Source organism: Scardinius erythrophthalmus (assembly GCF_964197995.2).
Source record: "Scardinius erythrophthalmus genome assembly, chromosome: 25".
NCBI classification, from domain to species: domain Eukaryota; kingdom Metazoa; phylum Chordata; class Actinopteri; order Cypriniformes; family Leuciscidae; genus Scardinius; species Scardinius erythrophthalmus.
Genome location: NC_138245.1, coordinates 372,501 through 385,000, shown reverse-complemented (window position 1 = coordinate 385,000; position 12,500 = coordinate 372,501). Strand labels below are relative to the sequence as shown.

The 12,500-nt window shown below is 38.0% G+C and overlaps 1 protein-coding gene across 1 annotated transcript in view; it reads right to left on the bottom strand.

Annotated features, from left to right (window-relative positions):
- Positions 1–12,500, bottom strand: part of poc1a (POC1 centriolar protein A) — a 112,176-nt gene that overhangs the window by 99,361 nt on the left and 315 nt on the right. The gene's annotated exons all lie outside the window — the stretch shown is intronic.

The following is a 12,500-nucleotide window of genomic DNA, read 5'->3' as shown; positions in this document are numbered from 1 at the left end:
ATGGATTTCCACTTTAATCAACAATTATATAAGAAACATGACAAATGTAAACATATAAAAGAAAAAAAAGAAAAAACGTTTTATCTTTTGCTGCCAGGGCGCTGCCATTGTGTGCAGTATTCTAAAGTGTGACGTCACGGGGTTGGTTGGCTTTAATAAACCTGGCTGAATGTATTTATATCACGACGTCAAACTGTCTACACCACGGAGTTTTGACCGCGATTCGCGAACAACTAATGAAGTCTAACATGTTAACGTTATACAGCAGATGGACTCTGACACGGTGGGCATCGCATTACAACAGCCACACGCGTTGCAACTTACCAACCCGCTCTTCGCCCAAAACCACCACCGGCTGTTCGACATAACAACGTAACTTACCACTGCTCGGTTCCCACGCCGTATCGGCTCAAATGCATATATATTAATACATGCTAACTTACGTGGTGTTGTTGACAAGAGACATGAATATGATGGCAGACATCGCGAACAATGTTTCCATGTGCAGTTTGTTAACATAACGTTAACGTTAGACGTCGTCTTTTGTCTGGTACTAATAAACTCCACTAATGTTAGCTAAACACTAAGTTAGTGTTAGCTAGTTCATGCTTACAGCTGTTAGCTAATAATGACTGTACCTAACGTTAGTTGTTCGCGGTTAGTTGTTACTACAATACACGGGGTTATTAAAGTGTGTGTTACTACAGTAAACGGGGTTATTAAAGTGTGTGTTACTACAGTAAACGGGGTTATTAAAGTGTGTGTTACTACAGTAAACGGGGTTATTAAAGTGTGTGTTACTACAGTAAACGGGGTTATTAAAGTGTGTGTTACTACAGTACACGGGTTATTAAAGTGTGTGTTACAGTACACGGGGTTATTAAAGTGTGTGTTACTACAGTAAACGGGGTTATTAAAGTGTGTGTTACTACAGTAAACGGGGCTATTAAAGTGTGTGTTACTACAGTAAACGGGGTTATTAAAGTGTGTGTTACAGTACACGGGGTTATTAAAGTGTGTGTTACTACAGTAAACGGGGTTATTAAAGTGTGTGTTACAGTACACGGGGTTATTAAAGTGTGTGTTACAGTACACGGGGTTATTAAAGTGTGTGTTACTACAGTACACGGGGTTATTAAAGTGTGTGTTACAGTACACGGGGTTATTAAAGTGTGTGTTACAGTACACGGGGTTATTAAAGTGTGTGTTACTACAGTAAACGGGGTTATTAAAGTGTGTGTTACTACAGTAAACGGGGTTATTAAAGTGTGTGTTACTACAGTAAACGCGGTTATTAAAGTGTGTGTTACTACAGTAAACGGGGTTATTAAAGTGTGTGTTACTACAGTAAACGGGGTTATTAAAGTGTGTGTTACTACAGTAAAAAGGGGTTATTTAAGTGTGTGTTACTACAGTACACGGGGTTATTAAAGTGTGTGTTACTACAGTAAACGGGGTTATTAAAGTGTGTGTTACTACAGTAAACGGGGTTATTAAAGTGTGTGTTACTACAGTAAACGGGGTTATTAAAGTGTGTGTTACTACAGTACACGGGGTTATTAAAGTGTGTGTTACTACAGTAAACGGGGTTATTAAAGTGTGTGTTACTACAGTACACGGGGTTATTAAAGTGTGTGTTACTACAGTAAACGGGGTTATTAAAGTGTGTGTTACTACAGTAAACGGGGTTATTAAAGTGTGTGTTACTACAGTACACGGGGTTATTAAAGTGTGTGTTACTACAGTAAACGGGGTTATTAAAGTGTGTGTTACTACAGTAAACGGGGCTATTAAAGTGTGTGTTACTACAGTAAACGGGGTTATTAAAGTGTGTGTTACAGTACACGGGGTTATTAAAGTGTGTGTTACTACAGTAAACGGGGTTATTAAAGTGTGTGTTACTACAGTAAACGGGGTTATTAAAGTGTGTGTTACTACAGTAAACGGGGTTATTAAAGTGTGTGTTACTACAGTAAACGGAGTTATTAAAGTGTGTGTTACAGTACACGGGGTTATTAAAGTGTGTGTTACTACAGTAAACGGGGTTATTAAAGTGTGTGTTACTACAGTAAACGGGGTTATTAAAGTGTGTGTTACAGTACACGGGGTTATTAAAGTGTGTGTTACTACAGTAAACGGGGTTATTAAAGTGTGTGTTACTACAGTAAACGGGGTTATTAAAGTGTGTGTTACTACAGTAAACGGGGTTATTAAAGTGTGTGTTACTACAGTAAACGGGGTTATTAAAGTGTGTGTTACTACAGTAAACGGGGTTATTAAAGTGTGTGTTACAGTACACGGGGTTATTAAAGTGTGTGTTACTACAGTAAACGGGGTTATTAAAGTGTGTGTTACTACAGTAAACGGGGTTATTAAAGTGTGTGTTACTACAGTAAACGGGGTTATTAAAGTGTGTGTTACTACAGTAAACGGGGTTATTAAAGTGTGTGTTACTACAGTAAACGGGGTTATTAAAGTGTGTGTTACTACAGTAAACGGGGCTATTAAAGTGTGTGTTACTACAGTAAACGGGGTTATTAAAGTGTGTGTTACAGTACACGGGGTTATTAAAGTGTGTGTTACAGTACACGGGGTTATTAAAGTGTGTGTTACTACAGTAAACGGGGTTATTAAAGTGTGTGTTACTACAGTAAACGGGGTTATTAAAGTGTGTGTTACAGTACACGGGGTTATTAAAGTGTGTGTTACTACAGTAAACGGGGTTATTAAAGTGTGTGTTACTACAGTAAACGGGGCTATTAAAGTGTGTGTTACTACAGTAAACGGGGTTATTAAAGTGTGTGTTACAGTACACGGGGTTATTAAAGTGTGTGTTACTACAGTACACGGAGTTATTAAAGTGTGTGTTACAGTACACGGGGTTATTAAAGTGTGTGTTACTACAGTAAACGGGGTTATTAAAGTGTGTGTTACTACAGTAAACGGGGTTATTAAAGTGTGTGTTACAGTACACGGGGTTATTAAAGTGTGTGTTACTACAGTAAACGGGGCTATTAAAGTGTGTGTTACTACAGTACACGGGGCTATTAAAGTGTGTGTTACTACAGTAAACGGGGTTATTAAAGTGTGTGTTACAGTACACGGGGTTATTAAAGTGTGTGTTACTACAGTAAACGGGGTTATTAAAGTGTGTGTTACTACAGTAAACGGGGTTATTAAAGTGTGTGTTACTACAGTAAACGGGGTTATTAAAGTGTGTTACTACAGTAAACGGGGTTATTAAAGTGTGTGTTACTACAGTAAACGGGGTTATTAAAGTGTGTGTTACTACAGTAAACGGGGTTATTAAAGTGTGTGTTACTACAGTAAACGGGGTTATTAAAGTGTGTGTTACAGTACACGGGGTTATTAAAGTGTGTGTTACAGTACACGGGGTTATTAAAGTGTGTGTTACTACAGTAAACGGGGTTATTAAAGTGTGTGTTACTACAGTAAACGGGGTTATTAAAGTGTGTGTTACTACAGTAAACGGGGTTATTAAAGTGTGTTTTACTACAGTAAACGGGGTTATTAAAGTGTGTGTTACAGTACACGGGGTTATTAAAGTGTGTGTTACTACAGTAAACGGGGTTATTAAAGTGTGTGTTACTACAGTAAACGGGGTTATTAAAGTGTGTGTTACTACAGTAAACGGGGTTATTAAAGTGTGTGTTACTACAGTAAACGGGGTTATTAAAGTGTGTGTTACAGTACACGGGGTTATTAAAGTGTGTGTTACTACAGTAAACGGGGTTATTAAAGTGTGTGTTACTACAGTAAACGGGGTTATTAAAGTGTGTGTTACAGTACACGGGGTTATTAAAGTGTGTGTTACTACAGTACACGGGGTTATTAAAGTGTGTGTTACTACAGTAAACGGGGTTATTAAAGTGTGTGTTACTACAGTACACGGGGCTATTAAAGTGTGTGTTACTACAGTAAACGGGGCTATTAAAGTGTGTGTTACTACAGTAAACGGGGTTATTAAAGTGTGTGTTACTACAGTAAACGGGGCTATTAAAGTGTGTGTTACTACAGTAAACGGGGCTATTAAAGTGTGTGTTACAGTACACGGGGTTATTAAAGTGTGTGTTACTACAGTAAACGGGGTTATTAAAGTGTGTGTTACTACAGTAAACGGGGTTATTAAAGTGTGTGTTACTACAGTACACGGGGTTATTAAAGTGTGTGTTACAGTACACGGGGTTATTAAAGTGTGTGTTACTACAGTAAACGGGGCTATTAAAGTGTGTGTTACTACAGTAAACGCGGTTATTAAAGTGTGTGTTACTACAGTAAACGGGGCTATTAAAGTGTGTGTTACTACAGTAAACGGGGTTATTAAAGTGTGTGTTACTACAGTAAACGGGGCTATTAAAGTGTGTGTTACTACAGTAAACGGGGTTATTAAAGTGTGTGTTACTACAGTACACGGGGTTATTAAAGTGTGTGTTACTACAGTAAACGGGGTTATTAAAGTGTGTGTTACTACAGTAAACGGGGCTATTAAAGTGTGTGTTACTACAGTACACGGGGCTATTAAAGTGTGTGTTACTACAGTAAACGGGGCTATTAAAGTGTGTGTTACTACAGTAAACGGGGCTATTAAAGTGTGTGTTACTACAGTAAACGGGGCTATTAAAGTGTGTGTTACTACAGTACACGGGGTTATTAAAGTGTGTGTTACTACAGTAAACGGGGCTATTAAAGTGTGTGTTACTACAGTACACGGGGTTATTAAAGTGTGTGTTACAGTAAACGGGGTTATTAAAGTGTGTGTTACTACAGTAAACGGGGTTATTAAAGTGTGTGTTACAGTACACGGGGTTATTAAAGTGTGTGTTACTACAGTAAACGGGGCTATTAAAGTGTGTGTTACTACAGTAAACGGGGTTATTAAAGTGTGTGTTACAGTACACGGGGTTATTAAAGTGTGTGTTACTACAGTAAACGGGGCTATTAAAGTGTGTGTTACTACAGTAAACGGGGTTATTAAAGTGTGTGTTACAGTACACGGGGCTATTAAAGTGTGTGTTACTACAGTAAACGGGGTTATTAAAGTGTGTGTTACAGTACACGGGGTTATTAAAGTGTGTGTTACTACAGTAAACGCGGTTATTAAAGTGTGTGTTACTACAGTAAACGCGGTTATTAAAGTGTGTGTTACTACAGTAAACGGGGTTATTAAAGTGTGTGTTACAGTACACGGGGTTATTAAAGTGTGTGTTACAGTACACGGGGTTATTAAAGTGTGTGTTACTACAGTAAACGGGGTTATTAAAGTGTGTGTTACTACAGTAAACGGGGTTATTAAAGTGTGTGTTACAGTACACGGGGTTATTAAAGTGTGTGTTACTACAGTACACGGGGCTATTAAAGTGTGTGTTACTACAGTAAACGCGGTTATTAAAGTGTGTGTTACTACAGTAAACGGGGTTATTAAAGTGTGTGTTACTACAGTAAACGGGGTTATTAAAGTGTGTGTTACTACAGTAAACGGGGTTATTAAAGTGTGTGTTACTACAGTAAACGGGGTTATTAAAGTGTGTGTTACTACAGTAAACGGGGTTATTAAAGTGTGTGTTACTACAGTAAACGGGGTTATTAAAGTGTGTGTTACAGTACACGGGGTTATTAAAGTGTGTGTTACTACAGTACACGGGGCTATTAAAGTGTGTGTTACTACAGTAAACGCGGTTATTAAAGTGTGTGTTACTACAGTAAACGGGGTTATTAAAGTGTGTGTTACTACAGTAAACGGGGTTATTAAAGTGTGTGTTACTACAGTACACGGGGTTATTAAAGTGTGTGTTACTACAGTAAACGGGGCTATTAAAGTGTGTGTTACTACAGTAAACAGGGTTATTAAAGTGTGTGTTACTACAGTAAACGGGGTTATTAAAGTGTGTGTTACAGTACACGGGGTTATTAAAGTGTGTGTTACTACAGTAAACGGGGCTATTAAAGTGTGTGTTACTACAGTAAACGGGGTTATTAAAGTGTGTGTTACTACAGTAAACGGGGTTATTAAAGTGTGTGTTACTACAGTAAACGGGGTTATTAAAGTGTGTGTTACAGTACACGGGGTTATTAAAGTGTGTGTTACTACAGTAAACGGGGTTATTAAAGTGTGTGTTACTACAGTAAACGGGGTTATTAAAGTGTGTGTTACTACAGTAAACGCGGTTATTAAAGTGTGTGTTACTACAGTAAACGGGGTTATTAAAGTGTGTGTTACAGTACACGGGGTTATTAAAGTGTGTGTTACTACAGTAAACGGGGTTATTAAAGTGTGTGTTACAGTACACGGGGTTATTAAAGTGTGTGTTACTACAGTAAACGGGGTTATTAAAGTGTGTGTTACTACAGTAAACGGGGTTATTAAAGTGTGTGTTACTACAGTACACGGGGTTATTAAAGTGTGTGTTACAGTACACGGGGTTATTAAAGTGTGTGTTACTACAGTAAACGGGGCTATTAAAGTGTGTGTTACTACAGTAAACGCGGTTATTAAAGTGTGTGTTACTACAGTAAACGGGGCTATTAAAGTGTGTGTTACTACAGTAAACGGGGTTATTAAAGTGTGTGTTACTACAGTAAACGGGGCTATTAAAGTGTGTGTTACTACAGTAAACGGGGTTATTAAAGTGTGTGTTACTACAGTACACGGGGTTATTAAAGTGTGTGTTACTACAGTAAACGGGGTTATTAAAGTGTGTGTTACTACAGTAAACGGGGCTATTAAAGTGTGTGTTACTACAGTACACGGGGCTATTAAAGTGTGTGTTACTACAGTAAACGGGGCTATTAAAGTGTGTGTTACTACAGTAAACGGGGCTATTAAAGTGTGTGTTACTACAGTAAACGGGGCTATTAAAGTGTGTGTTACTACAGTACACGGGGTTATTAAAGTGTGTGTTACTACAGTAAACGGGGCTATTAAAGTGTGTGTTACTACAGTACACGGGGTTATTAAAGTGTGTGTTACAGTAAACGGGGTTATTAAAGTGTGTGTTACTACAGTAAACGGGGTTATTAAAGTGTGTGTTACAGTACACGGGGTTATTAAAGTGTGTGTTACTACAGTAAACGGGGCTATTAAAGTGTGTGTTACTACAGTAAACGGGGTTATTAAAGTGTGTGTTACAGTACACGGGGTTATTAAAGTGTGTGTTACTACAGTAAACGGGGCTATTAAAGTGTGTGTTACTACAGTAAACGGGGTTATTAAAGTGTGTGTTACAGTACACGGGGCTATTAAAGTGTGTGTTACTACAGTAAACGGGGTTATTAAAGTGTGTGTTACAGTACACGGGGTTATTAAAGTGTGTGTTACTACAGTAAACGCGGTTATTAAAGTGTGTGTTACTACAGTAAACGCGGTTATTAAAGTGTGTGTTACTACAGTAAACGGGGTTATTAAAGTGTGTGTTACAGTACACGGGGTTATTAAAGTGTGTGTTACAGTACACGGGGTTATTAAAGTGTGTGTTACTACAGTAAACGGGGTTATTAAAGTGTGTGTTACTACAGTAAACGGGGTTATTAAAGTGTGTGTTACAGTACACGGGGTTATTAAAGTGTGTGTTACTACAGTACACGGGGCTATTAAAGTGTGTGTTACTACAGTAAACGCGGTTATTAAAGTGTGTGTTACTACAGTAAACGGGGTTATTAAAGTGTGTGTTACTACAGTAAACGGGGTTATTAAAGTGTGTGTTACTACAGTAAACGGGGTTATTAAAGTGTGTGTTACTACAGTAAACGGGGTTATTAAAGTGTGTGTTACTACAGTAAACGGGGTTATTAAAGTGTGTGTTACTACAGTAAACGGGGTTATTAAAGTGTGTGTTACAGTACACGGGGTTATTAAAGTGTGTGTTACTACAGTACACGGGGCTATTAAAGTGTGTGTTACTACAGTAAACGCGGTTATTAAAGTGTGTGTTACTACAGTAAACGGGGTTATTAAAGTGTGTGTTACTACAGTAAACGGGGTTATTAAAGTGTGTGTTACTACAGTACACGGGGTTATTAAAGTGTGTGTTACTACAGTAAACGGGGCTATTAAAGTGTGTGTTACTACAGTAAACAGGGTTATTAAAGTGTGTGTTACTACAGTAAACGGGGTTATTAAAGTGTGTGTTACAGTACACGGGGTTATTAAAGTGTGTGTTACTACAGTAAACGGGGCTATTAAAGTGTGTGTTACTACAGTAAACGGGGTTATTAAAGTGTGTGTTACTACAGTAAACGGGGTTATTAAAGTGTGTGTTACTACAGTAAACGGGGTTATTAAAGTGTGTGTTACAGTACACGGGGTTATTAAAGTGTGTGTTACTACAGTAAACGGGGTTATTAAAGTGTGTGTTACTACAGTAAACGGGGTTATTAAAGTGTGTGTTACTACAGTAAACGCGGTTATTAAAGTGTGTGTTACTACAGTAAACGGGGTTATTAAAGTGTGTGTTACAGTACACGGGGTTATTAAAGTGTGTGTTACTACAGTAAACGGGGTTATTAAAGTGTGTGTTACTACAGTAAACGGGGTTATTAAAGTGTGTGTTACTACAGTAAACGCGGTTATTAAAGTGTGTGTTACTACAGTAAACGGGGTTATTAAAGTGTGTGTTACTACAGTAAACGGGGTTATTAAAGTGTGTGTTACTACAGTAAACGGGGTTATTAAAGTGTGTGTTACTACAGTAAACGGGGTTATTAAAGTGTGTGTTACTACAGTAAACGGGGTTATTAAAGTGTGTGTTACTACAGTAAACGGGGTTATTAAAGTGTGTGTTACTACAGTAAACGGGGTTATTAAAGTGTGTGTTACAGTACACGGGGTTATTAAAGTGTGTGTTACTACAGTAAACGGGGCTATTAAAGTGTGTGTTACTACAGTAAACGGGGTTATTAAAGTGTGTGTTACTACAGTAAACGCGGTTATTAAAGTGTGTGTTACTACAGTAAACGGGGCTATTAAAGTGTGTGTTACTACAGTAAACGGGGTTATTAAAGTGTGTGTTACAGTACACGGGGTTATTAAAGTGTGTGTTACTACAGTAAACGGGGCTATTAAAGTGTGTGTTACTACAGTAAACGGGGTTATTAAAGTGTGTGTTACAGTACACGGGGTTATTAAAGTGTGTGTTACTACAGTAAACGGGGTTATTAAAGTGTGTGTTACAGTACACGGGGTTATTAAAGTGTGTGTTACTACAGTAAACGGGGTTATTAAAGTGTGTGTTACTACAGTAAACGGGGCTATTAAAGTGTGTGTTACTACAGTAAACGGGGTTATTAAAGTGTGTGTTACTACAGTAAACGGGGCTATTAAAGTGTGTGTTACTACAGTAAACGCGGTTATTAAAGTGTGTGTTACTACAGTAAACGGGGCTATTAAAGTGTGTGTTACTACAGTAAACGGGGCTATTAAAGTGTGTGTTACAGTACACGGGGTTATTAAAGTGTGTGTTACTACAGTAAACGGGGTTATTAAAGTGTGTGTTACTACAGTAAACGGGGTTATTAAAGTGTGTGTTACTACAGTAAACGGGGTTATTAAAGTGTGTGTTACTACAGTAAACGGGGTTATTAAAGTGTGTGTTACTACAGTAAACGGGGTTATTAAAGTGTGTGTTACTACAGTACACGGGGTTATTAAAGTGTGTGTTACTACAGTAAACGGGGCTATTAAAGTGTGTGTTACAGTACACGGGGTTATTAAAGTGTGTGTTACTACAGTAAACGGGGTTATTAAAGTGTGTGTTACTACAGTAAACGGGGCTATTAAAGTGTGTGTTACTACAGTAAACGGGGCTATTAAAGTGTGTGTTACTACAGTAAACGGGGTTATTAAAGTGTGTGTTACAGTACACGGGGTTATTAAAGTGTGTGTTACTACAGTAAACGGGGTTATTAAAGTGTGTGTTACTACAGTAAACGGGGCTATTAAAGTGTGTGTTACTACAGTAAACGGGGTTATTAAAGTGTGTGTTACTACAGTAAACGGGGTTATTAAAGTGTGTGTTACTACAGTAAACGGGGTTATTAAAGTGTGTGTTACTACAGTAAACGGGGTTATTAAAGTGTGTGTTACTACAGTAAACGGGGTTATTAAAGTGTGTGTTACAGTACACGGGGTTATTAAAGTGTGTGTTACTACAGTAAACGGGGTTATTAAAGTGTGTGTTACTACAGTAAACGGGGCTATTAAAGTGTGTGTTACTACAGTAAACGGGGCTATTAAAGTGTGTGTTACAGTACACGGGGTTATTAAAGTGTGTGTTACTACAGTAAACGGGGCTATTAAAGTGTGTGTTACTACAGTAAACGGGGTTATTAAAGTGTGTGTTACTACAGTAAACGGGGTTATTAAAGTGTGTGTTACTACAGTAAACGGGGTTATTAAAGTGTGTGTTACTACAGTAAACGGGGCTATTAAAGTGTGTGTTACAGTACACGGGGTTATTAAAGTGTGTGTTACTACAGTAAACGGGGTTATTAAAGTGTGTGTTACTACAGTAAACGGGGCTATTAAAGTGTGTGTTACTACAGTAAACGGGGCTATTAAAGTGTGTGTTACTACAGTAAACGGGGCTATTAAAGTGTGTGTTACTACAGTAAACGGGGCTATTAAAGTGTGTGTTACTACAGTAAACGGGGCTATTAAAGTGTGTGTTACTACAGTAAACGGGGCTATTAAAGTGTGTGTTACAGTACACGGGGTTATTAAAGTGTGTGTTACTACAGTAAACGGGGTTATTAAAGTGTGTGTTACTACAGTAAACGGGGCTATTAAAGTGTGTGTTACTACAGTAAACGGGGTTATTAAAGTGTGTGTTACAGTACACGGGGTTATTAAAGTGTGTGTTACTACAGTAAACGGGGTTATTAAAGTGTGTGTTACTACAGTAAACGCGGTTATTAAAGTGTGTGTTACTACAGTAAACGGGGCTATTAAAGTGTGTGTTACTACAGTAAACGGGGTTATTAAAGTGTGTGTTACAGTACACGGGGTTATTAAAGTGTGTGTTACTACAGTAAACGGGGTTATTAAAGTGTGTGTTACTACAGTAAACGGGGTTATTAAAGTGTGTGTTACTACAGTAAACGGGGTTATTAAAGTGTGTGTTACAGTACACGGGGTTATTAAAGTGTGTGTTACAGTAAACGGGGTTATTAAAGTGTGTGTTACAGTACACGGGGTTATTAAAGTGTGTGTTACTACAGTAAACGGGGTTATTAAAGTGTGTGTTACAGTACACGGGGTTATTAAAGTGTGTGTTACTACAGTAAACGGGGTTATTAAAGTGTGTGTTACTACAGTAAACGGGGTTATTAAAGTGTGTGTTACTACAGTAAACGGGGCTATTAAAGTGTGTGTTACAGTACACGGGGTTATTAAAGTGTGTGTTACAGTAAACGGGGTTATTAAAGTGTGTGTTACTACAGTAAACGGGGTTATTAAAGTGTGTGTTACTACAGTAAACGGGGTTATTAAAGTGTGTGTTACTACAGTAAACGGGGCTATTAAAGTGTGTGTTACAGTACACTGGGTTATTAAAGTGTGTGTTACAGTAAACGGGGTTATTAAAGTGTGTGTTACAGTACACGGGGTTATTAAAGTGTGTGTTACTACAGTAAACGGGGTTATTAAAGTGTGTGTTACAGTACACGGGGTTATTAAAGTGTGTGTTACTACAGTAAACGGGGTTATTAAAGTGTGTGTTACTACAGTAAACGGGGTTATTAAAGTGTGTGTTACTACAGTAAACGGGGCTATTAAAGTGTGTGTTACTACAGTAAACGGGGTTATTAAAGTGTGTGTTACTACAGTAAACGGGGCTATTAAAGTGTGTGTTACTACAGTAAACGGGGTTATTAAAGTGTGTGTTACTACAGTAAACGGGGCTATTAAAGTGTGTGTTACAGTACACGGGGTTATTAAAGTGTGTGTTACAGTAAACGGGGTTATTAAAGTGTGTGTTACTACAGTAAACGGGGTTATTAAAGTGTGTGTTACTACAGTAAACGGGGTTATTAAAGTGTGTGTTACTACAGTAAACGGGGCTATTAAAGTGTGTGTTACAGTACACGGGGTTATTAAAGTGTGTGTTACAGTAAACGGGGTTATTAAAGTGTGTGTTACAGTACACGGGGTTATTAAAGTGTGTGTTACTACAGTAAACGGGGTTATTAAAGTGTGTGTTACAGTACACGGGGTTATTAAAGTGTGTGTTACTACAGTAAACGGGGTTATTAAAGTGTGTGTTACTACAGTAAACGGGGTTATTAAAGTGTGTGTTACTACAGTAAACGGGGCTATTAAAGTGTGTGTTACTACAGTAAACAGGGTTATTAGAGGAAAGGCGGTGAAATAAAAATACACACTTGTGGTGAAATGTATGCAGTTGACATTAACACAGGCAAAATGATAATAAAAAAACTGGAAAAGACATAAATGTCCATGAGGCCGCAGAAGGGTTAATAACTGCACT